At 36.7% G+C, this 27,165-nt stretch overlaps 1 long non-coding RNA gene across 1 annotated transcript in view; it reads right to left on the bottom strand.

Moving 5' to 3' along the window:
• Window positions 12,481-27,165, bottom strand: part of LOC102162507 — a 131,618-nt gene continuing 116,933 nt past the window's right edge. The window contains exons 4-5 of the long non-coding RNA XR_002339204.1: window positions 18,452-18,521; window positions 12,481-12,553 (exon numbers count right to left, since the gene is read on the bottom strand). This is a non-coding gene — a long non-coding RNA (uncharacterized LOC102162507). The remainder of the gene's footprint in view (window positions 12,554-18,451; window positions 18,522-27,165) is intronic.

The raw sequence follows: 27,165 nt of genomic DNA, 5'->3' as shown, positions 1-27,165 counted from the left end.
TTTTCTGCAATAAACACCTAATCCCTGAAAACCTTGCAATTATGAGTTTTGGAAAACTTAAGATAGCATGCAGTATATTTGGATCTAGTTGTGACCCTTGCTCTGACATCAGATGCCCTAAATACTGAACCTGGGTTTAGGCAAACTGCAGTCTTCCTTTGGAGAATTTATATCACTTTAAGGCTAAAGGCTCTGCATGTAGATTTTGGCTTCCTGTAAAGAGGCTTGAGAAGGAGAGTATCTCCTTTGTATTACAAAAAAGTAGAACTGAAACTGACAGCACTAATAGTCTGAACCTAGCCACAACACAGATTGGGACTTGAACCCATGTGCCAGGACTTAAACCCAGCCAAAACCCAGAATGGGACTTGAACCCATGTGCCAGGTCTCAAATCCAGCCTAAAGCCAGATTGGGACTTAAACCCACAGTTTTAAATTAGAATCACTCACCCTGTGTCTGGATTCACTGAGGTTCAGGTTCTTCATGTCTCCATGCAGGAATTCAGTGAGAGACAAGGTGACAAGAAAGAAATAGATTTATTAAGATAGGACGCTTATAAGAGATGCAAACAGGCAGGCACAGAAGCTCTGCCCTGAGGTTCCTTTGGGCTACACTTTTATCATCCATGGGGAGTGAAGGCTGGAAAGGCCTGCCTCTTCCTTTCTGAGAGTAGTAGCTCCTCCTTAGTATCCCTTAAGGTGTGTATTCAAATCAGCTGAAGGATGGTTCCCAACTCCTGACCTTGGTCTGAATCTGAATGCAGGCCTCATCCCATGCCCCACCCAATGACCTGAGGCAATGCTCACACCTCCAGGAGTCGAGCAAGCTTGCCTTGTTCTGAGGGCTTTCTTGAATTTACAGTGGTCTCCCAACACCGCCCAGGTTTCCCTCTTTATCTATGATCCCCTGTTGGGACTTTCACAACCACCTGTGCCTACTCCATCCCTATCAGAAACTCTAGGGAAATTTATATCATCCAGATCAACCTTTCAGGACTTATGAAAAATAAGGACTTAAACCCTGAGACATTACTGTCCAGATGAATTCTTTTTCTTCCCAAGTGAAGGCAAAAAGGTGTTGGCTAGCTTCAGCAGCTAGACTACTAAAGAATGTATGGCATAAATCAGTTATAGTGAAGAATTTACTTCTGGTGGGAATGGATATTTGTAAGATGTAAGGGTTAGGAACAATAGGGTGTGGAGGAATAACAATGATGCTTATTGCTTGGAGGTCATGGGCAAGCCTTCATGGAGTGTTACAGGGGCTAGAATAGAACAAGGGACAATGAAGCCTGGAGCTTTTTAATCTTCTAAATAGGCTTTATGCCTTGAGGGACTTCTTTCCTATAGAGTACTGATTAACTCTGGAAAGCGGTTTGGAGGGGTCTGTTTGAATTTTGATGGAAGGTATGCTATAAATTTTGCCAACATCAGCTGGAGATTTTACCCATAAGGAAGGTGACAACTGATTCACCCGGGACAGATGATCTGTGTTTCTAGAATCTGCCCTAATACAGTCAGAAAAGGAACAAATAAAAGATGTCACAGTGTCATTTAATTCACTGGCTGAGTTACTTTGATGACTACTGTCAATTTCTAGAATTATTTCCCCCTTCTGGGAGAAAGAAATTCCAGCTAGATACCAAGAAGGAGCAGCCTAGCAAAATGGATAGGGGTAGGGGAACTAAGGAAAAAAGAGTGGGCATCTTTTATAGGACCAAAATAAGAGGGAATAGATTCAGAGACAGAAACTTCTTGAGATTCATTAGAGATCCCCAGTATTTGAACTACTTTAGTACCCAGAGGTAGGGACTGCTTTAAGGTGGTGAGGTCGAACACTAAGCCTGTGGCTCCAGTGCCATTTAGGACAGGAAAAGAATTTGTTCCCAAACTGAAGAAATGTTTCTCCAACTTGATTAAGGGGGAATATTGGGAAAAGCCTTGTAGTTCCTTAAAGTCCTGTCATTGGCAGGACATTGGAAAGCCCTCTTAGAGGACTAAAGGCACATGAAGCACTTAAATTTGTAACAATCTCTTTTCCAATGTCCTGGCACGTTACAATAATAGGAGAAACAGCGTGTTTAGGTTTTATTCAGGAGCTTTCATTTGAAGATGAAGAATGTAGGTGATCTTCTTTGGAGGTGACTCAACTAGAGTAACAGAGAGCTCCTTTACCAGATTATCTAAACCTGCAGGATGGAATAGCTTCCCATTCCATCCTGGCCCTTTCTACTAGAAGAGAAAGGTCTCAGTTCAGCCCATTAATAAACAGAGTTAAAGTTGCTTGGGTAGACTCAACATCTGAAGGAAAACCAGAATTTTCTTTAAAAATGATCTGAAGTCAATTATAATAATCATGAACAGGTTCATCATATTTTTGTGGGCAAGCCTGAATTTTGTTCTGATCAACATATTATTGAAAAGCCCTAAGAACTGCTTGATCAAGTCACCTGGCAATTGCCCAAGCTTGATTGTACAGTAAGTTAGCAAGCTGGTGTGTGTCCCGCTTATAATTCTACAGACCTTTCAGAATTTTTCCAATTAGTGGTTTTCATTCAGTGCTGGCCCTGGCCTTAGCTGACAAGCATATGGGCTAGCTGATATAAGTCAGAAAAATTGGGCGATAAGTTTGACTATATTAAATTCCTCAGCAAATCTGTAAGGCTCTTCAGTTACCTTGGGAAAATCTTTGACTATGGATCAAAGTTCAGGTTTAGTCTTGGGAGTATAAGAAATTAAGGGTTTAGCCTCTGGATCTTCAGAAGGCTTGATTTTAATGGGACATGGTCTAAGAAGTTCGGAGGAGAAAGGATTGGAGAGAGTTCAGAGAACAGAGGATTAGAGTGGGGGAACTGCGGGTACAGAGGACAACTCGGCAGCATAGAAGGGAAGGGGAAGATGGCACCAAAGGTAGAGCCTGAGATAAAGATGCCAAGGAAAAGGAACCACAAGAACTATTTCATCTTTTTTAAATTGTTAATTTGACTCAGTGAATCTTAAAATCTTGTTTTCCACAAAGGCAATTTTCGACTCCTGATAACATTGGAAAGCTTCAAAATTACCAACTGAAATAAGTATTCTATGCAGTTCTCGAATTTCTGAACTGTGTCATCCTATTTGGTTTTAAGGAAATTAAGTTTGGGGATTTCAAAAGTGCCCCATAATGCTTATTGATGTTTTAAACTGCTTCTGGTCAGGCTCATCAATTTAGTTAGAAATGCACATGAGGAAGAACAGCAGTTTTAAACACAAAATTGGCTAGAATCCCTATTAAGGGAGATACTCTCAAAATACTTAGATAACTGGGATCCCTTTTCTCAGAGTTTTTTATTTTTTTCCTCTAGAGTCAAGAACAGCTTTCAAATGAATTAAGCAGCTTATGAAATGGCTTAATTCAAACATCTTGCAGCCAATTCTAGCCAGTCCTAAGCAGACAGGTTGGTCCCAGTGGAGCCAGGCCAAAGGCTTTTTTCAGGCAAACTCCAGAAGACAGCCCTTCCAAAGAAATGAGTCTAAGGCTGAAAACCCAGTAGTTTCAGAGAAGCAGCCCCTTCCTTGACACAATTGGTCTGAAGGCATTTTCAGCCAGCTTCAGGTGAAACAGACTGATTTCAGGATCAGACTGAAGTGCCAAAGGAGTAGTTGCATACAAAACAAAGATTTAACAAGAAAAAGAGAATATTTTAAAAGATCCTGAAAAATGCCTGAAGAGCTTCAAACGCAAAGATGGCATGACCTCTGATCCAGGAGAAAGATGTGCCTTTAGACTCCAGGGTTGATGAGAAAAGCAAAGAGAAAATGGATTTAATTGTGGTACTGCACCTGTTTGCTCACCAGCCCTGGAGCAGTCAGGAGTCTTCTCTGGTCTCCCTAAGGGCCACCAAAATGTTGACTCGAAACAAAGAGACTGCTTCTCCAGCAAAGATGGGATTATTCAGGATCAGCTGAGAATTGCAATTCAGGGTCTGCAATCCTAGTGAGCCACGTGCAAGTCCCCCAACAGCAAGGAAAAGACAAAGTGTTAGGAAAAGGAAGCTGGAAGCACTACAGTAATCAGAGTCCATGGTTTTTCATTAGCTGAGCTCTTCCCAAGAAAGAAGAGGAGTCTTCTTGTTGTTGGGCTCTGCTGTCATCACAGGACAGTTTCACACTGTATAATTTTTTTTTTCTTTTTATGGCTGCACTTGCAGCATATGGCAGTTTCCAGGCTAGGGGTCAAATCAGAGCTACAGCTGCCAGTTTATGCCACAGCAACAGTGGATCCGAGCTGCATCTAGGATCTATGCTGCAGCTTATGTAACACTGGATCCTTAACCCACTGAGCAAGGCCAGGGATAGAACCTGCATCATCTAGGACACTATGTCAGATTCTTAACCCACTGAGCCACAACAGGAACTCCTGATTCCCCAATCTATTTAACTTAGTTATCTATTTAATTAGGTTTCCATCGTATTAATTTTTTACATATAATACTTATGACCATCCACTATATTATTGGTATGTTTTCTTATTTATTGGTATGTTTATCATCTTCCCTTTACCTTCAGCTCTCTGATAGAATTTAAGCCAAATGAAGGCAGTTTGTTCTCTAACTTATTACAGCCACCTGGAATAGTACCTGATACAGAGCAGACACTCAAAGATATGCATCAGATAAGCAAATAATTGTAGCAACTGATGAATGGGCAGGGATTCGGGGAGTTATTAGTTGGGAGAGATATTAATAATACAAGATTAATAAATGAAATATAAGAATTATATTAATCCTTGCTTTCTGACCTGGACTCTAGTCTAACCACTGCCCATCTATGAAATGCAAAAAGTCTTCTATGACTGATTTTGTTATGATGTTATCATCTTTGTATGGATCTTTATCATCTCCAAAGTGTTTTTATAAGTGCTGTTCTTCTGGCTTGTATAATAAACTTATGAAGTACCTAAAAATTACTATTCCATTTTATGGATTTATAAGTTGAGTATCAGAAATTAAATTTAAGAAACTTAACTAAGATAAGCAAGCCCAGATATTTTGCTCCTGGTCCAGAGACCTATGCAATATTCTCTCTCCTAAGTGGTGCCACGGAAAATCCCATTTATATGAATTGGTTCATAATCTTTTCCCTACCATTAAGGCACCATTAAGACACCATTAACGCACTACCATTAAGGCACCTGTATTTTACAAGCTACAAATGAAACTTCAGGGCTTTCTTTCATCCTTTAAGATAAATTTATTTTTAGTTCATCCTATTGACATCACAATATAAAATGTGTGCAATAGTGGTCCAATGTAATTGGTGAATGATGGGATTGGCTCTGGACGCTATGCCTCTTTGGAGCTGAATTCCCAGTCTGGAGTCAGTGGATGTGAGTAGAGGCTTAGGGCTGCCAAGGTGAGACTTCCCCTCTTACTGAGTTTCTGGCCCGGATAACTCATTCCTCAGCTCTATCTCCCTGCTGGTACCTGTGCTACTTGTATGTAAATTTCCATCTGAGTACAGCAAGACAAACTCGAACAAACCATCACTAATGAGAGTATTCACATTCAAAGCTATACATCCCAATGTATAATTCAAATACTAACGAAGAACTGTAGCTCTCAAATTGGCTGTGCTGCAAATAAGTACTGTACAAATTAGTAGTAAAAAAGCCACAGTTTGAGGCAGTGTTTTATGGAGATTCTTATGCAAGTATTAGCAGGTTAACAACTCAATGCATGTAGCAGTGAGAAGAGCCAGCATCCAGCAGAGGAAGTGATGAGCTCTGTGGATGTGAGCCATGTTACCAAGGATGTAATCCTATTGCAGACCCAACGCACCTCCTTATCGTTAAGGTTTTTCACTGTGGTCCCTGAGGAAATATGCCCAGTAACACTGCATAAGGGGCTATTTTTACCCTCTTCAAGTAGACCTCAGCTACCACCTCAATTATTCAAAAGCAAAAAATGCCAGGGAGTAGGGGTGGAGAAGAGTCAGGATATCAAAGCAGAGAAAGCTGTATTACGACAGTCAGTCCTCCTGAATTGCTAGGCTTGGGTTGTTTTAGGAAATATACCCTGGACTGGGAGTTAGGAGGCCAGAATTCTGCTCCTGGCTTTACACCTAGACCACCGAATGGCCGTAGAAAGTCACCAAAACTTGGAATTCCTTTCCTTCATTCGCATGATAGAGGCATTGGACTAAAAGATTTCAAAAGTCCCTTCAAACTCTAAAATCAAATTACTTTATTCTCTGCCTAATAAATTATGGTTGATCTTTCCTTGATAGAGGCCTAGACGTTCCAATAAAGATTCTCCATGTATCAAAAATGTGCCATATGCCTGAAATCTTGACAGTGAGTCAAAATCCCTGACACAAAACTAAATGTTTTCCTGTTAGTCCACACCATGACCCAGTAAAGCCAGTACAGCTCTGTTTCACAGCCGAGGAAGCGGAGGCTCAGGAGAAACTTGTGTAAGAGATGTCCAACCCTGAAGCAGGTTCTCTGTCCTTACACCTTCTACACCACATAGCCTCTCTTAACTAACCACCTTTTTTTTTTTTTTTTTTTTTTTTTGGTCTTTTTAGGGCTGCATGTGTGGCATATGGAGATACCCAGTCTAGGGGTCAAATCTGAGTTGTGGCTGCCAGCCTACACCAGAGCCACAGCAACTCAGGATCCGAGCCATGTCTGTGACCTACACCACAGCTCACCGAAATGCCAGATCCTTAACCCATTGAGTGAGGCCAGGGATCAAACCTGCGTCCTCATGGATACTAGCTGGGTTCGTTAATCATAGAGCCACAATGGGAACTCCTTAACTAACCACTTTTTATGACCACAGGGCTTTGAAAAGCCAACTGTAAAAATACTGCTACCATTTATTTAGATTAATTCATGAGTCAGAGAATGCGAAGCTAAGGCACTATTAGAGGTCATATTTCAGCCTCTAAGTTTACAGATGTGTAAAATGCCATCATGGGAAAAAGTTTAACAAACTAAAAAGTATCAAAGCAAAGAAAATGGTCCATATTTGCTTTCCTTTCCTTTCCTTCTCCCTCCATCTGTCCCTTCTGAGTTCCCTCTTTTCATTCATTCCACAGCTCTTAAGTAACTATATGACATGGCATGTAGATTAGGAGGAGTTTTTATGCACTATAAATATTCCTTTCCTGCCAGGGGCTACCTGATGACTCTTTTTGAATATAACTATAGCTTACCCTCTTTACTGATTTAGATACTAATATCAATACTCAATATTCAAACCAGGAGAATATGGTGCATTTTTATGATAGGAGGCTTTAATTACACAATTTCTCTTTCAAAAATGTACCATTTGTACACATGAATAAAGGGAATAATGGAAATTTTTGAAGTCATAAAAGTTAAAGTTTTAGCTAGTATTTTAAAGTCGTGTTGAGTGACTATTTATTTACACAGTAAGTTAAACATTTTATGTGCTTCTTAAACAGCTCTGAACATCAGAGAGACAGCAAATAAATTCAGTGAGTTGCTAATAATGCATAAATTTTCCAATAACATTTGATATGTACTCTTCTAAAGAGAAGGAAAATACATTGATACCTTAAACACTGAAAATGAAGTTACTTTACAACAGTTAGTCAAATGGAATCAAAACAAAGCATCTGACACAAAAGCAGTGATTATAAACCCAGCTTCTAGGATACTGAGTGGGGTATGGGGGCAAATTTTAAATGAAATTTACCCATTGGTAGCAAATTTAGAAAGTACGCAAGTACAATCTAGTTATGTGTGTGCATGTGTTTGTATCTCTGTACGTCTGTGCACTTGCTGCAAACTCCTACTCTGTCTTATTAAGTTGATCATCATCAGATAAATATAACATAGCCTATAATTTAAATCTGCTCAGGAACCAAAATAACTAGAAGGAGATCTTTATAGATTCACCTATCATTCTGTCTTCTCATTGTTTTAGAAGTAAAATAGCTCCCTTGCAGGGATTACTTTTCATCTCTTCTCCTTCAAAAGCACACCACCTTTACTTTTTAATCTCTAGAATAAAATGCCAGAGCCAAATGCTATGAGATAATAATCAACACAATCATTTTTTTTCCTTTTCCAAATTAAAAATTTCTGAGACTGGATGGTCAACAATGAAATGTTTTAGAGAGAGAAGGACAGAAATTTATTTATTTTTTTTTTACTTGCTCAGCACTATACCCCTATGCTAGCTGCTTGGCATTATCACTTTCATATTTATTCTTTCTACCTAAAGCATTCCAGACCTGAACGGGGATAGAGGGCATAGCCTTGGGCATTCAAGGGATAAGCAGATACACGACTATTAGGAGGCCTGGCTCTAAACATCTATTCCCAGAGACCTGGGCAATGATACTTATGGAGATAAAGCACCATGTGCAAGTAGAAGTTCAGTTATATTAAATACCTGCAGAGGAGCATTTTGACCTGGGCCCTGGGCCTTGTTAACACTGATGAATCTAACAGTTTCTAAGCTGGGAGTGGAGGCTTGAACAGATGAGATAAGGCTTACTCCTTCCTGCTTCGCTTAGGCTGCTTTCCCCACCTGGAATGTTCTCCTCTTTCTATTCCTCCAAGCCCACCAGATCCCACATCCATCACAGGGCACATTTGTCTATCCCAGCTCCACTCACATTTCATTTGCAAAGCTCACAAAGTCCAGAGGATTGCACCTTACCAACTTGCTTTTGTCTTTTATTTTTCTCTGTTGCTTTGTATTTTTCCATTTTTTTAAAAAAAAAAGCACTTTTTTTTTTTTTTTTTGTCTCAGTATGTGGTGACTCTAGTGAAAATCCTACTTTAACTAGATGCTGCACAACCCTCGGCACATACTAGATATTTGACAATTAATTCTTAACTTGCTATATGATAGCTTTTTAAGAAAGATCACAATAATGGAGTAAAATCTAAGTATACTTCAAAGTTTATATTCTAAGGTATGAGTAATTACAGATTCTTCTCTGGGTCTCAGACCACAAAACCTCTTCAACACTTTGTGCCGCCACTAAGGACAAAGTTTTTCCTTTGGATGCCCCTGAGAACCTGTGAAAAACTCAACAGCAAGGCAGAGAAGAAAAAAAAAAAGTAAAAGTAGCAACAGGATTGAAAAGGAAGGGAATAGAGTCAAGCCCCATAAAATACTAAGCATTGTCATTTAATTTCATTCGAACCAAATACCTTGCAATGTGTATGTTTCTTATCTTTACTTCATTGGTAGAGTCTCAGAGGATTTTTGATCAAAGGCAAGCAGAACTGGGATACACACACAGAGTTGACTGGATCCTTAGTTCAGAACTCCAGGAACTTAATTTTCCCTGATTGACAGGCAAGTGGAAAAGAGAGAACTAGAGTGAGCAAAAGACTTAAATGTATTGGGAGGGAGGGTATAATTAAACCAGTTTACATGGGACTCAGGGTTCTGATGATCATTGTTCATTCTTGGTACAGAAGATGGAAGGACTGTCCGTATTGGAGAAAGAAAAAAGAAATCTACTAGAGAATTTGGGAGGAGAAAAATACTGTTTCAGTAGATGGAAGAAATGTTCATTTCAAAATTATATGATAAAGTACCAGTGCTTTTTAGGTTCCCTGAAAATTTCTCATTCCCTTTAATGCAGTTCCCCACTTAACTACAAAGAGAAAGACTTACAAATGAACTAACCAATTAAAATTGCCGTTAGTTTAAGCCAACTACTTTGAGACTAATTTTCTTTTGCTTATTTAAGCTAAAGGTTCACTGCTTTGCTGTCATATCACTTCAGCACTGATATTATTTGCATGCTTAGAAGTTATTCAAATATCCTAAAAATCATTATATGCAGAATACTGAAAACAGAATTTAGAGCTTTGTATGAAAAAAAATAAATAAAAATTCTCTTTTAAGGGACAGGATGGTATTTTGACTTTGACACTGATTCCTTAGAAAGTAAAAATACCCAGAATCAAGAAATTTTATCATGGTATGGAAGTAGATATTTGTTTCTATATAAGATACAAGTTACTACCCTGTCTTTATTTTTCAAGATCAAAAGTGGATTTTAGGAGTTCCCATTGTGGTGCAGTGGAAAAAAACCCAACTAGGAAACATGAGGTTGCAGGTTCGATCCTTGGCCTCACTCAGTGGGTTAAAAAAATCTGGCATGGCAGTGAGCTGTGATATAGGTCACAGATGCAGCTTGAATCTGGCAGTGCTGTGGCTACGGCGTAGGCTGGTGGCTACGGCTCTGATTCAACCCCTAGCCTGGGAACCTCCATATGCCATGAGTCCAGCCCTAAAAAGAAAAAAAAAAAAAAGAGTGGATTTTAAATATATTAATTTGCCATCGAAAGATATATATATGTGTGTGTATATGTATATATATATTCACTATATATATAGTGAACCGGGCAACATAAACATCTGTGGTCCATTTTATGTTTTTAGTTTGATATGTATGAACTCACTTCTCTCATGTTCTTCAAAGCCTGTGGTCATATCTTACTCATTTTTGCGTAACTCACAATACCTGGGACACTGCCATGCTTAAACTGTACGCTCAATAATTAGTTTCTGAATTGAAAATAAATTTTAAACTATTTTCTGGATTTTAAAATAAAGAAATTTTGAAAAGATGCTAATTATTAGAGAAATGCAAATCAAAACTACAATGAGGTAGAATGGCCATCATCAAAAAGTCAACAGATAATAAATGCTGGAGAGGGTATGGAGAAAAGAGAACTCTCCTACACTGTTGGTGGGAAGGAAAACTGGTGCAACCACTATGGAGAACAGTATGGAGGTTTCTTAAAAAACTAAATATAGAACTACCATGTGATCCAGCAATCTTGGGTATATATTTAGAGGAAACCATAATTCAAAAATATACATGAATCCCAATGTTCTTTGCAGCACTATATACAATAGCCAAGACATGGAAGCAACCTAAATGTCCATCAACAGAGGGATGGATTAAGAAGATGCGGTACATATATACAATGGAACATTACTCAGCCATAAAAAAGAACAAAATAATGCCACTTGCAGCAACATGGATTGACATAGAGAATATCACACTAAGTGAAGAAAGTCAGACAGAGAAATGCAAATATCATAAAATATCAATTATATATGGAATCTAATACAAAGGGTTACAAAGAACTTATAAAACAGAAACAAACTCAGAGATTTCTAAATCAGACTTATGATTACCATAGGAGAAACTGTGGAGGAGGGGAGGGATAAATTAGAAGGATGGGAATAATATATACACACTACTATACATAAAATAGATAATTAACAAGGACCTATTATATAACACAGGGAAATCTACTTAATAATCTGTGATAACCTATGTGGAAAAATGGATATATGTCTGATTCACTATTCTGTGCACCTGAAACTAATACAACATTGTAAGTGAACTACAGTGAAATAAAATTTTAAAAATAAATAAAATTTAAAGAGAAAAAATAAAGAGATTTTTAAATATCTGAAACCAAAAATGTTTTCAAAACAGAGGTAGTAAGCTAACATCCTGTCATAGAGATGGATGAGGTACACAGATACATTTTGTTTGGATGAGATATTATTCTTTAGATTTTTGTGAAAATTTCTTTTAAAAACCAAAAGATGTTTACATAAAGGTCCAGATGTTTTTCTTGCTTTTAAAGATTGGAAGATCTGACATTAATTTCAATATAGCAACAATGAGCTGGAGTGAGTGATGAATATCTCCTTTGACTAGGACACCCTCCCATTTTACTGCAGTCCATGGGCCTCTGTTGTCCTGTATGCAGCCTGCTTCACTCATTTATGTTACCTGCCTGCCTGATTAAGAATCTCTGGCGAGCAGACTTGTGGTTGACAGGGAGGATGTGGGAGGAAGAGGGATGGTTAGGGAGTTTGGGGTTGGTAGATGCAAACTATAACATTTAAAATGATTAAGCAATGAGGTCCTAGTGTACGGCACAGGGAACTATGTCCAATATCTCAGGGTAGATCATGATGGAAGATAGTATGAGAAAAATAACGCATATCTATGTATGACTGAGTCACTATGCTATATAGCAGAAATTGGCACAACACTATAAATCAACTATATTCTTTTTTTTTTTTTTTTTTTTTTTGTCTTTTTTTAGGACCTCACCCACAACCATGTGGAGGTTCCCAGGCTAGGGGTCCAATCGGAGCTGTAGCTGCTGGCCTATACCACAGCCACAGCAACACAGGATCTGAACCACATCTGCGACCTACACCATAGCGCACGGATCCTTAACCCACTGAGCTAGGCCAGGGATGGAATGCACAACCTCATGTTTCCTAGTTGGATTCTTTTCTGCTGCACCACTACAGGAACTCCATAAATCAACTATATTCCAAAAAAATAAAAAACAGTAGTTTCATCTGCTCTCAATATCTCACTTAAGGGGCCTGTGGGTGAAGGTTTGCAGAGAATAGAAAGTCTTAAAATTTCACTTGATCATAGTAATTAATCACCTACCTCTTCTTGACACAGTTGCACAGCAACAGAGATATTGTAAACAGAAAATTACCACAGGAAATCAACACTATTTCTAGAGGAGAAAAAAAGAAAAGAGTCAATCAAATTTAATGCATTTTTACCACCAAAAATGTTCCTGGTATTTTATAAGTAAAGAAACAGGAAAGGGGTGTTGGTTTTCTCAATTTTCCCATAATCAACTTCTTTTCAAAGTTCTAGAGAGAATTTAAAAAATAAAAAAACTGTCCTAGTTTCATATCTTATCCTATTTTTTTTAATATTCACCCATTTCCACACTTTTAATCCATCACACTACTTAAAATACCAATGCCCATCAAGATATATCCTGCATCTTCTTCTTAATGAGTCCAAATATCCTCTATTTTAAAAGAATTACTTTTATTTGATTTTTCTGCCATTCCTCAGTGACTTGTATTAGCTCTGGACATGGTATTTTGGTTATGCCCTATTCTCATTGACACCGTGGTGATTCTCAATTGTCAACCAAAGGCTTTGTCGAACAATCAGCAGGGAACAAATTTATTCTCCTGTATTTGTGTTGTTATGACACTTTACTTGAATTGATTTAAAACAGACCAGTTAAAGTTACTTTAAGGAGGCAGCACAGAGAGCCAATGATAAGCTTGGAAACATATGATATTTTTCCTTCTTCACCACAATGTAAATTTCTTTCCTATAAATGTGCTATTTAGTTTGTTTTCAGGTACCGATTTAGCTTATGGCACAAAATAATTCCCAATCCAATTCAAGCCTGTATTTCTAGATAATTAGCCATAGTTAATTTTTTAAACACTCTCAAGACCAAATGAAACTGAATTTATCATTTAGGAAATGAATTCAACTAGATATTAAATATGGACATTTCAAAATAGAAATTTTTGATACGATTCTATATAACCTTCTGAGGGTATGTGTGTGTGTGATTATTACATATTTCATAAGCTCAGCAGATCAGTCCTCTGAATTGTGAACTCCATACTATGGACACCAAGAAACTGGTTTCCTTAGCAATGGGTATTAAGCCCTTGGAATGTAGTGAGATTTCCTTCTATCTTATTGTAAAATGTACTGTACTTTTTTCCCCAGGGATTTCATTAATTTTACAAGGTAAAAATATTTAATTCAAATTTGCTTCAAAGTAAGGCAGCGTCTAGTTTATGAATTTGCTACTGAAAGAACCTAGACATTTGAATCAATTTCTTAAATATGTTAAAATATAGATAGCTACAGAAATCAATTTCAAAATTAGTTTTTTAAAGATTCCTATAATTGCAATATGAATATTGTGACATTTTTGGTGCTTTCAACAGGAAAAAAAAATTTCATAAGATTAAATAGAAAATTCAGCTTGATTCACCTAGTTTGTGACAATTGCTCTTTATTAATAATGCATTATACTTTCAATTTTTAAATGACTGACCATTGATAGATTTTTCAGTCTGTCCCACACATATTACGCATTGTCATATAGTGAATAAAATTAAAGTTTCATTTGATCTTACATAAAAGTTCATTTATGGCCTATTCTTTCAGACTTGTCTGATTTATACATTTATTATTTAGACCTCTAATGCTACACTTTAGTCATACACCCAGTAAAAAATAAGTAAGTTGAAGCAAAGAACTGAAGTAGGAAAATTTACACTGTTGCTAAGTAAAAATGATTTGGTCCTGAAATAGGCTGTTAATGTAAAGGAGGGCAGGACCAGGGAGCAAATTTATTCTATCAAGAGACCATTCCTAGCAGATGGAGTTCTTTATTAGGCTTGATGAGAATCACTCTAGTTTGTTTAGAAGAAGTTCAGTCTTAGCTATTGGCTTTGCTTGTTTCTAGATCTTTGCTGCATTACACTGAGTTTTTACTTTTTTGCCATTAAGTTCAGGGCATTATTTTCCTACACACCACAGTCCCAGTGGGGTAAAGTGATTAGAAAGTCCTTTGTGTAACTTTCTGCCTCAAAAAAAAAAAAAGTAGTTCCCCTCATGGCTCAGTGGTTAACAAACCTGACTAGCATCCAGGAGAATGAGGGTTCAATCCCTGGCCTCACTCAGTGGGTTAAGGATCTGGCGTTTCCGTGACCTATGCTGTAGGTTGCAGACGCGGCTCTGATCTGGTGTTGCTGTGGCTGTGGTGTAGGCTGGCAGCTGCAGCTCCCATTAGACCCCAGCATGGGACCCTCCATATGCTGCGGGTGCGGCCCTAAAAAGACAAAAGACAAAAAAAACCCCAAACAAACAAAAAATTTCTGCCAAGAAATGTGTAATTTTTCTGCCAAGAAAAATTCTTGTAGTGTAAATGCAGGATGATTGACTGATCAATATTCAATATTGGTTTCAAATGGGTTCTTATAAAATTTAGATAACTATTCAATAAAATGTTAATTCCTAAAATTAATATCGTCTTAGACATTTTAAAGGCTAACTGAGCTCCTATGTACCCTAGCTAATTAATGTTTCCCCTGTCATGCTCTAAATACCTTACTGCTACTTTCAGGTCATGTCTTCCTCTCACTCAATTTGCTTCTTAACTCACTGCAAGCTCACTCCCCCAGTACCACTATTCTGAAACTTGCTTACTTAAATATTTTAAATCATTTTTGTAAGATTTGACATAGCTTCTCTGCAAAATTCTCCTCTGGATTCTGAGATCCTAAAGCAGGAGATAGATGAGTCCCAGGCTGAGCAAGTGTAATCTGTTCCCTCCAGACAGATAACATCAAGATAAAAGCTACATCCTGCTTGGATAAAAGATAGAGACCATCTATTTCTCATTCTTGAGGTCAAGGAGACCTCGGAACAACTACATACTTGCAGAAAGATTCCTCAGGGGTCAGAGAAAGGAAGGGCACCATAGTACATCCTGTCAATTTCCCAGAAACCCTTGTGCTAAAATCCATCCTGGGAGCAGGACAAAGCCAGATGAAGCAAGGTGATTGGACAGAGGAAGTCCAGAAGGACTGCCCCCAAACAAGTAATTTAAATAACCTGTAAAACATGTGTTGTACTCTTCCTCTCTTGTTCTTTCTCTCTGTCTCTTTCTCTCTCCCTTTTCACCACTTACCCCAGCCTGCCTGTGTCTTTATTTTCTCAACACCTATCTTCTTTTTATTATCTCTTAATAAAACTTGCCTGTGCTTTCTCCATACCTATCTTCTCCCTCTTCTCTCTTTAAATAAACACTTAATTGCCTCACTACCCTCAGTCACTTTGTGGAATTCTTTCTCCAAAGGGAAAAAGTTCAGGAGACCTCCACCAAGTGGTTAGGGTTCAGCATTCTCACCTGACAGCCACCAAAGAACCATCCTACTATGCCCTAGCTTTCCTGTCACTTTTCTGACCAGTTTTCACACTCTCTCACTAAATCTCTTTCCTCTCTTTGCACTTAAATGTAATAATTCTCCAAGATTTTGCTACACATTTTCTCTTCTCTGCAGTCCGGTCCCCAGCAGTCTCATTGATTCAAATTCTTTAAGTATACAGATGAATCTCAGCCTTTCATCTAGTGTTACTCAAGTCCCAGATCCATATTTTCAGTTTTACATTATATGCAAAGTAACACTTTATGGCCCAGGATGGTTATAAGTGCTATAGAACATTCTGTCCACATCTCAGCCCCTGGAAGAAAGAAATGGGAGAAGGAAGCACTTCTCTTTTAATTAGAATTTCTAGAAGTTGTGCTTATGCCTCACAGTTTCAAATTTAATCCCACAGTCACATTCAGCCATGGAATCCCTAAAATTTAACCTCTTAGTTGGGTGGCCTGGTGCTAGACTAACATTCTCAGCAATGTAATCAATTAAGAAAGGGCAGAATAATAAATGTTGAAAGGTAACCAGTAATTTCAACCACAGTTATGCTTGATTTCAACATTTATCTTTCCCTTAGATCATCAAATTTATTAATCCCACTTTCTAAATGTCTCTCATTCTGACTCTTGCTTTTCAACCCAGTGATACTATGGAAATAGCTTTCACTGGGACTACTGGGGCTATTTTTTCCTCCTTTCCTTCTTTTTTCTTTTTTTTTTTTCTTTTTAGGGCTGGACTTGTGGCATATGGAGGTTCCCAGGCTAAGGGTCCAATGAGATCTGTAGCTGGTAGCCTACACCACAGCCACAGCAATGCTGGATCCAAGCTGCATCTGCGAACTACACTACAGCTCACAGCAATGCTGTATCCTTAACCCACTGAGTGAGGCCGGGAACTGAACCCGAATCTTCATGGATGCTAGTTGGGTTCATTAACCATTGAGCCAAAATGAGAACTCCAGAACTTCTCAGTGCATAATCCTCAAGTAGTCACAAGAGTTCCTAGTCTATATAATCACTATTAATCCTTTACTTCTTCATCGAACATGCTTCAGTGATTCCCCATTAACCACAAAATGGAGTTTAAATTTCTTAGCAAGAGACTCAACGTCTTTCATTGTAAATTTGGTCATAATATACCTTTACATCATCATTTTCCACTATTTGTTGTATATTCACATATACTGCTCCTTCATGGCATCACTCTTTCTATTTCTTGGGGGTACACAGAGTCCTGCCTCACCTCCACTTAACACTGTTGTTATCTTTCAAGTACCAGTCGAAGTATCACTACTTTTAAGAAGACTTTTCATATCTCCCAAGGCATTCACATGTTCCTTCTTCCTTTCTCTACCAAAAGTCTTATTTGTATTTATTTTCAGAACTTAGTCTTATATTCATGTATGTATATATCTTCCAACGAATCATAAGATCTCTGAATGTAAGGACTGTGCCTTTCTTAATTTTGCACCTTTAAGTTTCATGTGCATAATGAATATTCAGAAAATGGTTGCTAAATGAGAATATATATATATGAGATTCTGTGCTACAGAGACAATATTGTATCCATGCAATAAATAGTAAGGCATGAATATAAGTGATGCCTCATTTAGCTTTTACATGGAAGCATCAGCTCTAAATCAGATTCCCGACTTCTTCCGACACCTATCATCATTTATCTTAAATATCCTTCATGACCTAATTGAGAGGCCTAATCAGAGTAAATGAAACAATACTGTCATATTAACTGCTTTATTTGGAATACAAAGAAGCCTGACTGCTGCCTAATCAGCTAGTTTAGCACCTAATAAAATGCATTTCCCTAAAGAAGTCTTGTAAATATTGATTTTTTAATTCCTCATGTCTACATTAAATCAGCCAGTGGGTTCTTCCTAGAAAACCTAGACTCACTAAGATGGCTTCCTATACTTTTCAAAATAAGCACAGTTGTACTGCTTATTAAGAAATTAAAATACAAGCTATGCCATAGACTTGCTTGGTTATTCTGAGACAGATGTACTATACATGCCTAGAGGTGTGTTAGTCTAAAATCAAAAGTATTTGGTCATTATTAGAATCAAAGTCATGGACTAGTGATTCATTCAAAATAAACTTTTGTCATTTCTACTTAAAAAAAAAAAAAAAAAAAAGGAGTTCTGATTGTGGCACAGCGGAATCGAATCTGACTAGGAACCATGAGGTTGTGGATTCGATCCCTGGCCTAGCTCGGTGGTGCAGCCCTAAAAACCAAAAAATAAATAAATAAATAAAAATCAATTTTAAAAAATTAAAAAGAAAAAAGATTTTGGTGCACTGTAACATCTAAGGATAGAGGGAGCCTTGAGTATTTCTTTTCCTTGGGCTGCTCCTAGGAATTATCCCAGTTCAGGCTCTAGGGGTGAGTCCTCTTTAGCCACAGTCCACTCAATGAGGTCAAGACCAGCTGTAACACCTCTGAGACCTTGAGAGAATATGGTCAACAAGCCAAGGAGGAATTTCCAAAAGAGTCCCAGAAAGATGGAGGAGAAGCCTGAAGAATCTGTGCCTGAAACCTGTTAATTATCTGATCTTTCAGCATGTGCCCCAGCAAATTCTTTCTATTATTTAAACCAGTTTGACTTAGCTTCCAAACTAATGAATTACCTGAATCAGAGGCCCAGGGTCACAGAGGCCAGTCTCATTTCTGCAACTGAGGCATCATGTTTTTCAAGCACTAAAAAGAGAAAACATATTCTTTTAAAACACAATCTAAGCGATACTTCTTTAAAAAGTAAATTCACCAATGGGAAAAATATTGCTCAAATTTAGATCTTTAGAAACATTTAAAGGTGAACACTGCTGGAAAACTGTGTACACTCTAGAAGAGAAGCAGTAATTGGAAATAAAGTACTTTGAATTTAAGTGGTCTACAGAAGAAATGTTCTGACTACCTGGCCATCACTGATCCAGCTTTCCCAGTCCAAAGAATCTGAATAAATTATGCCCACAAAAGATTTATTTTCTTTTCACAACTATTGTTTTCATATTGATGTCACAAACTGTATGTTCCAGGAACACTGAAGTATGAGTTTATTTCCTAGAATTAATTTGTTAAAGGCTAAAGAACTGACATTTATTAAAAAAAAAATACAAGTTATTAATTCTGTTATTTACCCTTCTGAAAACATTGCCTCTGTACAATACATTAAAAATATGTTTCAAAAATTAGCTTGTACGTGAAAGGCCGAAATACTTAAGCATATCTCCTAATAACTCTGTTAAAAAATACGAAGCATTTTAATTTCTATACTCTATCTTTGGGTTTGAATCATTCTGAGACTCTAAACAACAATACTTCATTTGGCACCAAAGAAAATGGCAACAATAATAAAAGAAGTGATTCAAACATTTATAAGTTCTATTAATAAATTATAATCCTTGCTGAAGGAATACAGTCTAATTTAATACTAAATTAAATATCTAGTTACTCTGAAAATGTTTAAAAAATAAACCACCATAGTTAATAATACAGCATTATTTCAAGTATTGTATACTTCAAAGTTGCTGAGAGTAGATCTTTATTTTCACCACAAACACAAATACACACACACAAAATGTAAGGTGATGGATGTGTTACTTATCTTGATTTGGAAATCACTCCACAATGTATATCAATCATCATATTGTACACTTTAAATATATTTGTCAATTATTCCTTAATAAAGTTGGTAAAAAAGAAAAAGTAATTTGTATTTATCTTCTTTGTCTGGTTCTTGATCTCTCTGTCATTAATTCATTTGCTCTGTGTGCATGTGAATATATGATGTAATTACCAGTCACTATATTGCTTTGCTAAGGCTGCCATAACCAAACACCACCAACTGAGTGGTATAAATAACAGAAATTTATCTTCTCCCAGTTTAGGAGTTGGGGCTCCAAGATCAAGGTGCCAGCAGGGTACCAAGGATCCAGCAGGATCCACCGAGGCCTCTCTCCTTGGTTTCCAGATGGCTGTCCTCTTGTTGCTTCTGCATGCAATTGTCCCTCTGTTCATGAACATTCCTGGTGGCTCTTCCTCTTCTTATAAGCTCACCAGAGGTGATGGGTTAGATCCATCCCAATGACCTCATTTTAATCTAATTGCATTTTAAAAGATCTTCACGTATCCTTATATTCTGAGGCCCTGGGGGTTGGGACTTCAACATATGGAGTTGAAGTGGAAGGCATAATTCAGTCATAATAGTAATTTTTCTTTCTTTCTGGATATAGGATGTTTGGGTAGAAAATTACAAATATGTTCACACTTACCATCCTGTATTAGTTGTCACAATGGTCAGGGGGCATATTCTAATGTATGTTCCTACCAGGAAGAAAGTGTCTGAGATGGAAAGAGCATGTAGTCAATATGTGTTGTATAAATAAATGAATAAGTGGATCTAACACATATCTATATTTAGTAAATTAATATGGATATATTCCACAGGCTTCTCAAATACAACCGCACCAAAATTAAACTTACCCTCTTCCTTTCACAAATCCTTTCCTCAATCTCCATCCACTGCTTCAGCCAGGGTCATGAACCTCTCCCTTTCCTTTCCTCTCCCTGCTAGTTAGTCATCAGCTCCCCCATATTTTATCTCATTAATATGTCTTCGACCCATGCATCCCTCTTTACTTATGTAACAAAATTTGTTTCCTATTTTATTACAACATATTTGTACAAGCCATCTTAACAAACCAAAAAAACAACAAACAAACAAAAAACCCATCATTCTCCACATTGGCAGAGTTAATCCTTCTTCCAAAATGCTTCAGTTATTTGTTCTCAGCATAATGCAGACCTCTGTCCTTGTAAGGCCCTACCTAAGTGAACTCATACTTTCTCACCCTCTTCATGTCTTATATATCTCCACTTTATAGCCCATTGCCCCATAATTCTGATGATGTCCTCAAGTCAACCATGTGCTTTGTCTCTTCCAACCATTATTGTATGTTCCTTCCTTAATCCAGAATATTCTCACATTCCTCTCACCTTTGCAGTTATCGAAATCCCACTTGAATCCAGGTGCTCATCTAAGGAACACCTCCTGCTTGAAGCTTTTGTAGAACACACAGTCTAAGTACTTCCTCTATATTTCTCTTACAGAAGGCTTGTTAAGGAAACATTTGGAAAACTTATATAACTATTACAAACATAAAGATAACTCAGTAAAGTGACTGTATTCAAAATTAAGAGTCATATCAAGAATCACTGGGCTTTATATGTGCAAATAAAACCCTTCCACAAGTTATAATGGAAGAAGACATTTACAATAACAGCTTTGATAAAACAACCTAGGGTAACAGGAATTGTAAATAATCTCTGCCAAGAAAACTGAAAAGCTAGTGAGAAATACAAATGACAACTTGAACACAAAGAATTAGTGGTATCCACATTCATGAATAAGTGGACTCACAAAGATGTCATTTATCCCTAAATTAATCTGTGAATTTTATATTTATTCAGTAAAAATGTTTGTATATTTCTCATATGTATTTTAAATATATTGTAAGTTAATAAGCAGAGACTAAAAGTCAAGCATAAAATAAATAAGAATAGTCATAAAAATTATAGAAAAAATGAGTAATATCTCATTTCTAATATAATACCAGATGAATCACAGATTTGGATGTAACATTTGAAACCATAAAAGTAAAACATGGGGTCCTTTATTTAAACAATATTTGTATGAAAGTGGCCTTTTAAAAGTATGACAAAATCCAGAAAACAATCAATAAAATAAAATATTGATAAACAAAGATTTTCTATTTAGCCAATGCCCCAGGTAGAAAAAGATGGTGCATATAAATTGAATGATTTGAGCAGTGTTGAATGAGAAGACTGTTTACAAAGCTAAGGGTGGGTTTTAAGGAAAACGCTAGAATTAGTTCATTGTCTGAGAACCAGTACTAGCAGAGCACGTTATCTCCATTAAGCCTAAAGAAGTGAAGGAAGAGCAGTTACTGGACTTAGAGAGAAAATCTGTGTTGGAGAGCTTCCTGGTAGAATTTATCCAACAGAATACAGACACCCCCCGGGGATGGAGGGAGGCGACTAGGGTTAAAAATAACCTGCCCTCAGTCTCCTCTCTTTAATCTTCTGTGCCAATACTCCTGATTGGAGAAAACTGATATCCATTATTCAGTCCATATTGTTTATTCTCTTCAGGCATAATAACTAAAATTTACAGTAAACAATATTAAGGATTTAATCTATCAATCTATCAGATTGGACATAACACAGATAATTATGAACTGGACTCTAAATCAGCTAAAATAACAGATTTTTTAAAGCACAGAGAGAAAAAGGGAATAAAAATCATAAAAGAGATATATTGTATATATTGTTAATGGTTCTAAAAAAATAGATAAGAGAGTATGTGGCGGAAGCAATATTTGAATATGTGTTGTCCAAACTTTTCAAAAAAAATCAATGAATTTTTTAACAAATGGTATTAGGGAAACTAGATATCTTCATGCAAGGGAATACAATTGAATCCTAAACTTACACTATATACAAAAATTAGGGTATTCCCGTCACGGCGCAGTGGAAACAAATCCAACTAGGAAACATGAGGTTGCGGATTCTGATCCCTGGCCTTACTCAGTGGGTTAAGGATCCGGCATTGCTGTGAACTGTGGTGTAGGTTGCAGACGCAGCTAGGATCCCGCACTTCTGTGGCTGTGGCATAGGCCATCAGCTATAGCTCTGATTAGACCCGTAGCCTGGGAACATCCATATGCCGCGGGTGCAGCCCTAAGAAAAGAAAAAAAAAAAAAATTTAACTCAAAGTGATCAAAGACCTAATTGTAAAACCCAAAACTATAAAACTCTTGGAAGTAAACATAAGGAAAAAGCTTTATGACAGGTTTGACGATGATTTCCTGGTTATAACATGAAAAACACAAGCAGCAGAAAGGAAAATGGATAAACTACATAAAAATTTAAAACTTTTGTACATCAAAAGACACTATCGACAGGATGAATAGTTAACCCACAAAATGGGAGAAATATTATATATGTGATATAGGTTAATATCCAGAATAAAGTATTCCTACAACTCAACAAAAGCAAAAGCAAATAAAACCCATAACTCAATTTAAAAATGGATAAAAGACTTGAAGAGACATTTATCCAAAGAAGATATACAAATGGTTACAAAACACATGAAAAGGTGCCAATCACTTTGATTAGCAATCACTAATCTCATTGCTAATCACTAGGGAGATGCCAAGTATAACCACAATGAGAAGTTCCTGGTGGTGCAGTGGGTTAAGAAACTGCTGTGGTTGGAATCACTGATGTGGTATGGGTTCCCTGGCCCAGGAACTTCCACATGCTGTGGGTGTGGCAAAAAAAAAAAACAAAATGAAATAGCAATCATATCCCTTAGGATGGCTATTATCAAAAATGTAGAAAATAAGTTTTAGATCAGATGTGGAGAAATTGAAACCCCTGTATATTGTTAGAGGAAATGTAAAATGGTACACTTGCTATGGAAAATGGTATGGAATTTTATTTTTAACTAAAAATAGAATTACTATTTGATCTAGTGATTCCACTTCGAAAACAATTGAAGGCAGAGTCGTGAACAGATATTTGTACATCTACATTCAGAGCAGCATTATTCACAGTAGCTACAAAAAGGAAACTACTCAAGCATCCAATAACAGATGACTAAATTAACAAAATATGATATATACTTACAACACAATATTATTTGGCCTTAAAAAGGATGGAAATTCTGACACAATCTATGCCACAACGTATACTAACCTTGAAGACATTTTGTGACTGGAATAAGTCAGTCACAAAAGGGCAAGTACTGTATGATTCCACTTAGAGGAAACATATAAAGTATTCAAATTCATAGACAGAAAATTGAATAATGACTTTCAAGGGTTGAGGGCAAGAGGAAATGGTGAGTTCATGTTTAATGGATATAGAGTTTTAGTTGGGAAGATGAAAAGAGTTCTGGAGATGGATGACAGCAATGCTTGCATTAAAATGTGAATTATTTAATGCCACCTAACTGTATGCTTAGGTGGTTAAAATGGTCAGTGTTCATTGTTTGAAAAATATAATTTTGTAAAGAAGTACCTTCCCCACAAATTGGCTATAGGGTCAGTACAATCCCAATCAACCATGTATAAAATGCTGCTCAGGTCAGAAGCAAGTCAAACAACTGAGTTCAGGTGGGCATTTGGGGCTTAGTATACCTAAGGGGATACAGAAATTAAATCCTGTACTTTGAAAAAAGTAAAACTCAATTTTACAACTTCCACTCAGCAGAGTGTGGAATACAATACAGTAGGAGCTTTATAAGTCTTTTTTTTTTTTTTTTTTTTTTTTTGCTTTTTTTCTTTTTGGGGGGCCACACCTGCGGCATATGGAAGTTCCCAGGTTAGGGGTCGAATCAGAGCTACAGCTGCTGGCCTATGTCACAGCTACAGCAACTCGGGATCTGAGCTGCATCTGTGACCTTCACTCAGCTCATGGCAATGCTGGATCCTTAACTCACTGAGCAAGGCCAGGCATCAAATGCACATCCTCATGGATCCTAATTGGGTTCATTAACTGCTGAGCCACAAAGGGGACTCCCATAAGTCTTTTTTTTTTATTATTAAAATGTTTTATGGTTAATATATTTTTATTTTCTTAATCAAATGGACGCTATGTTTGTGTTTTACTGACCCAGCTTTCTTCCTTGTTTCAATTATCCTTATCTCCCAGGAAGTAAAGATTGACTACAAACAATAACACAGACACACACCCACACACACACACACACACACCCCAACAGAAAAATCGGCAAAAGCTGACAATTTACAAGAGAAAAAGAGAGTGACCAATAATGATAAGAAAATTATATCAACCCCGATATAAAATTAAATGGCTTGATTTAAAATGTTCACTCATCTCTGACGTCTTACGCAACTCTACTAAAATGACAGTAAGCAGATATCAACAGAAAAGAAATCAATAGCCAATAAAAGATTACTATAAATATTTATAGGATAGAAAGTGAACAAAGGCATTTATTGATAGGAGGAAAGAGAGTTTAAGACTTAGTACCAACACAGAGATGCCTATACAGAGCATACTAATTCACCAAGTAAGACCTTTATAAGTTTCAGAAGTACCATTTACTTCTAAAGGAGATGAAAGATGGGATATAAAGCACAGTGAAAAATTTAAAGTGGCATAAAATGGAATGAAAACCAAGTTCTCCTCTTCTTCCCCACCAACCACATGTTATTTTTCTCTATGGAGAAACTAGAAGGTTTTCCTGGAAAAAATGAACTACAGAAACAACACATCAAGAGAAAAAAGTCAATAGAACATGAGGGTGAGGCATTGGAATAAAATAACAATTTAAGTAAAATTTTGCCCATTAAATAGTGACATCCCCCACCCCACCCACTCTTATTTTCTAGCTCATTTAAATAGAATTTTCACATCCTGGCATTGATCAGCAAACACTAAATCAGAAACTGATTCTTTTTTAACAAGAGAAATTGAACAGCCCAAAGAAAAGCCCAACAAATACTGGCATTTAGGTCCCTAATAAAATGCAGATGCACTGCCATCTTATCCAGAGATGAAGCCATTAAAGGACAAAGCTCACCAAAACACATAGAGGTTTCAGTGAGGTTTTAGCACCTAATCCTTATATTATGAGTTATCCAAAGATCACCAATGTTTGAGAAAGAATAAATTTTAGAATCAGCTTGTCAATATCTACAAAAACTCTAGTGGGATTTTGATTGGGATTTAGATGGAGTCATCAATCAAATTGAGGAGAACTGATATCTTCACAATATTGAATCTTGTAATCCAAGCACATGATGTATCTTTCAATTTGTATGAGTTTTTTAAAATTATCATTATCACTTACCTTGTCAATCTTTCTTAATTTCATCTTCTAGATACAGTACTTTTCCTTTAGAGTTATGCCCACATGTTAAACTGGTTGTTGCTGTCAGACACAGTACTGTTTTTGTAATTGCACATCATAACTCTTTGCTTAATATTTAGGAATACAATTGATTTGGGGGTGTTAACTTTTTATCCTGCAACATGGATAAGTTCCTTTATTAACTTGGATAGCTCACTTATTACTTCTAAGAGGTTTTTGCACATTCTTTGAGATTTTCCAAACAGACCATCATGCCATTGCAAATAGAGGGTTACTGCTTCATTTCTACCTCTATGTTTTTAATTTCTTTTTTTCAGCTTACTCTACTGGCTAGATTTTATAGTATAGCACTAAACTGGAGTAGTAAAACATAATACCCACATCTTGTTACAGATCTTTACAGACTGAAAGCATTCAGTCTTTCACTAACAAGTATGATGTTATGTGTAAGTTTCTGGAGATGCCCTTTATTAGGATAAGTTTCCTTCTATTCCTAGTTTGTTGAGAGTTTATATTATAAACTGGTGTTGAATTTTGTTGAATGTTTTTCAACATGTATTAAAATTGTTTTTTATTTGCTATATTAATATCATGAATTATATTGATTGATTTTGTAATAAATGAGCCTTACATTCCTGGCTAAACCCTAATTGGTCATGATTTATTATTCTTTGTATACACTACTGTATTTGATTGCAATTTTTTGGAGGATTTTTTTGGTGTCTATGTTCTAGAGGGTATGTAGTTTTCTTTCCTCATAATACCTTTTTATGGTTTTGATATCAGGACAATGCTGGTCTCAAATTCAGCTGGAAATTATTCCTTCCTCATATATTTAAAGAGATTTTATTTAATTGGTATTATTTATTTCTTAAATATTTGGTAGTATTCATCAATGAAGTATCTGAGCCTGTTATGTCTGTGTGTGTAAGATTTTTAACCATAAATTCAATCTGTTTAATAGATATAAAACTATACAGGTTATCTGTTTTTTCTTGAATAAGTTTTGTTAATTTTTGTCTTTTGAGGAAGAGTTCATGTCATTTACACTGTCAAATTTATGGGCAGAGAATAGTTTGTATTATCCCCTTATTGAATTAGTTAGCTATTGCTAGGTAACAAATTATACTGAAAATTAGAGACAGAGGCTTAAAATATTAAATATTTATTTTCCCACAGTTTCTGTGGGATAGAAACCCATGGGTCAAAGAAGGAGCCTGGCTTATCTGTATGTCTCTAGTTTATGATCTCTTACGAGGTTGCAGGTAAACTGTTGGCCAGGGCAGTTTTTTCTTTTGAACTTGACCTGGAAAGAGAGACTGGTGGTGGTGGAGAAATCCACTTCCAAGCTCACTCAAGTAGTTGTAAGCAGGCCTCAGTCTTTTGCCGTGTGGACCTCTAAAAATCAGTCTCTCAATA

This window comes from Sus scrofa, chromosome 15, assembly GCF_000003025.6.
Source record: "Sus scrofa isolate TJ Tabasco breed Duroc chromosome 15, Sscrofa11.1, whole genome shotgun sequence".
Taxonomy (NCBI): Eukaryota; Metazoa; Chordata; class Mammalia; order Artiodactyla; family Suidae; genus Sus; species Sus scrofa.
This window is presented reverse-complemented; position numbering and strand designations above follow the sequence as displayed.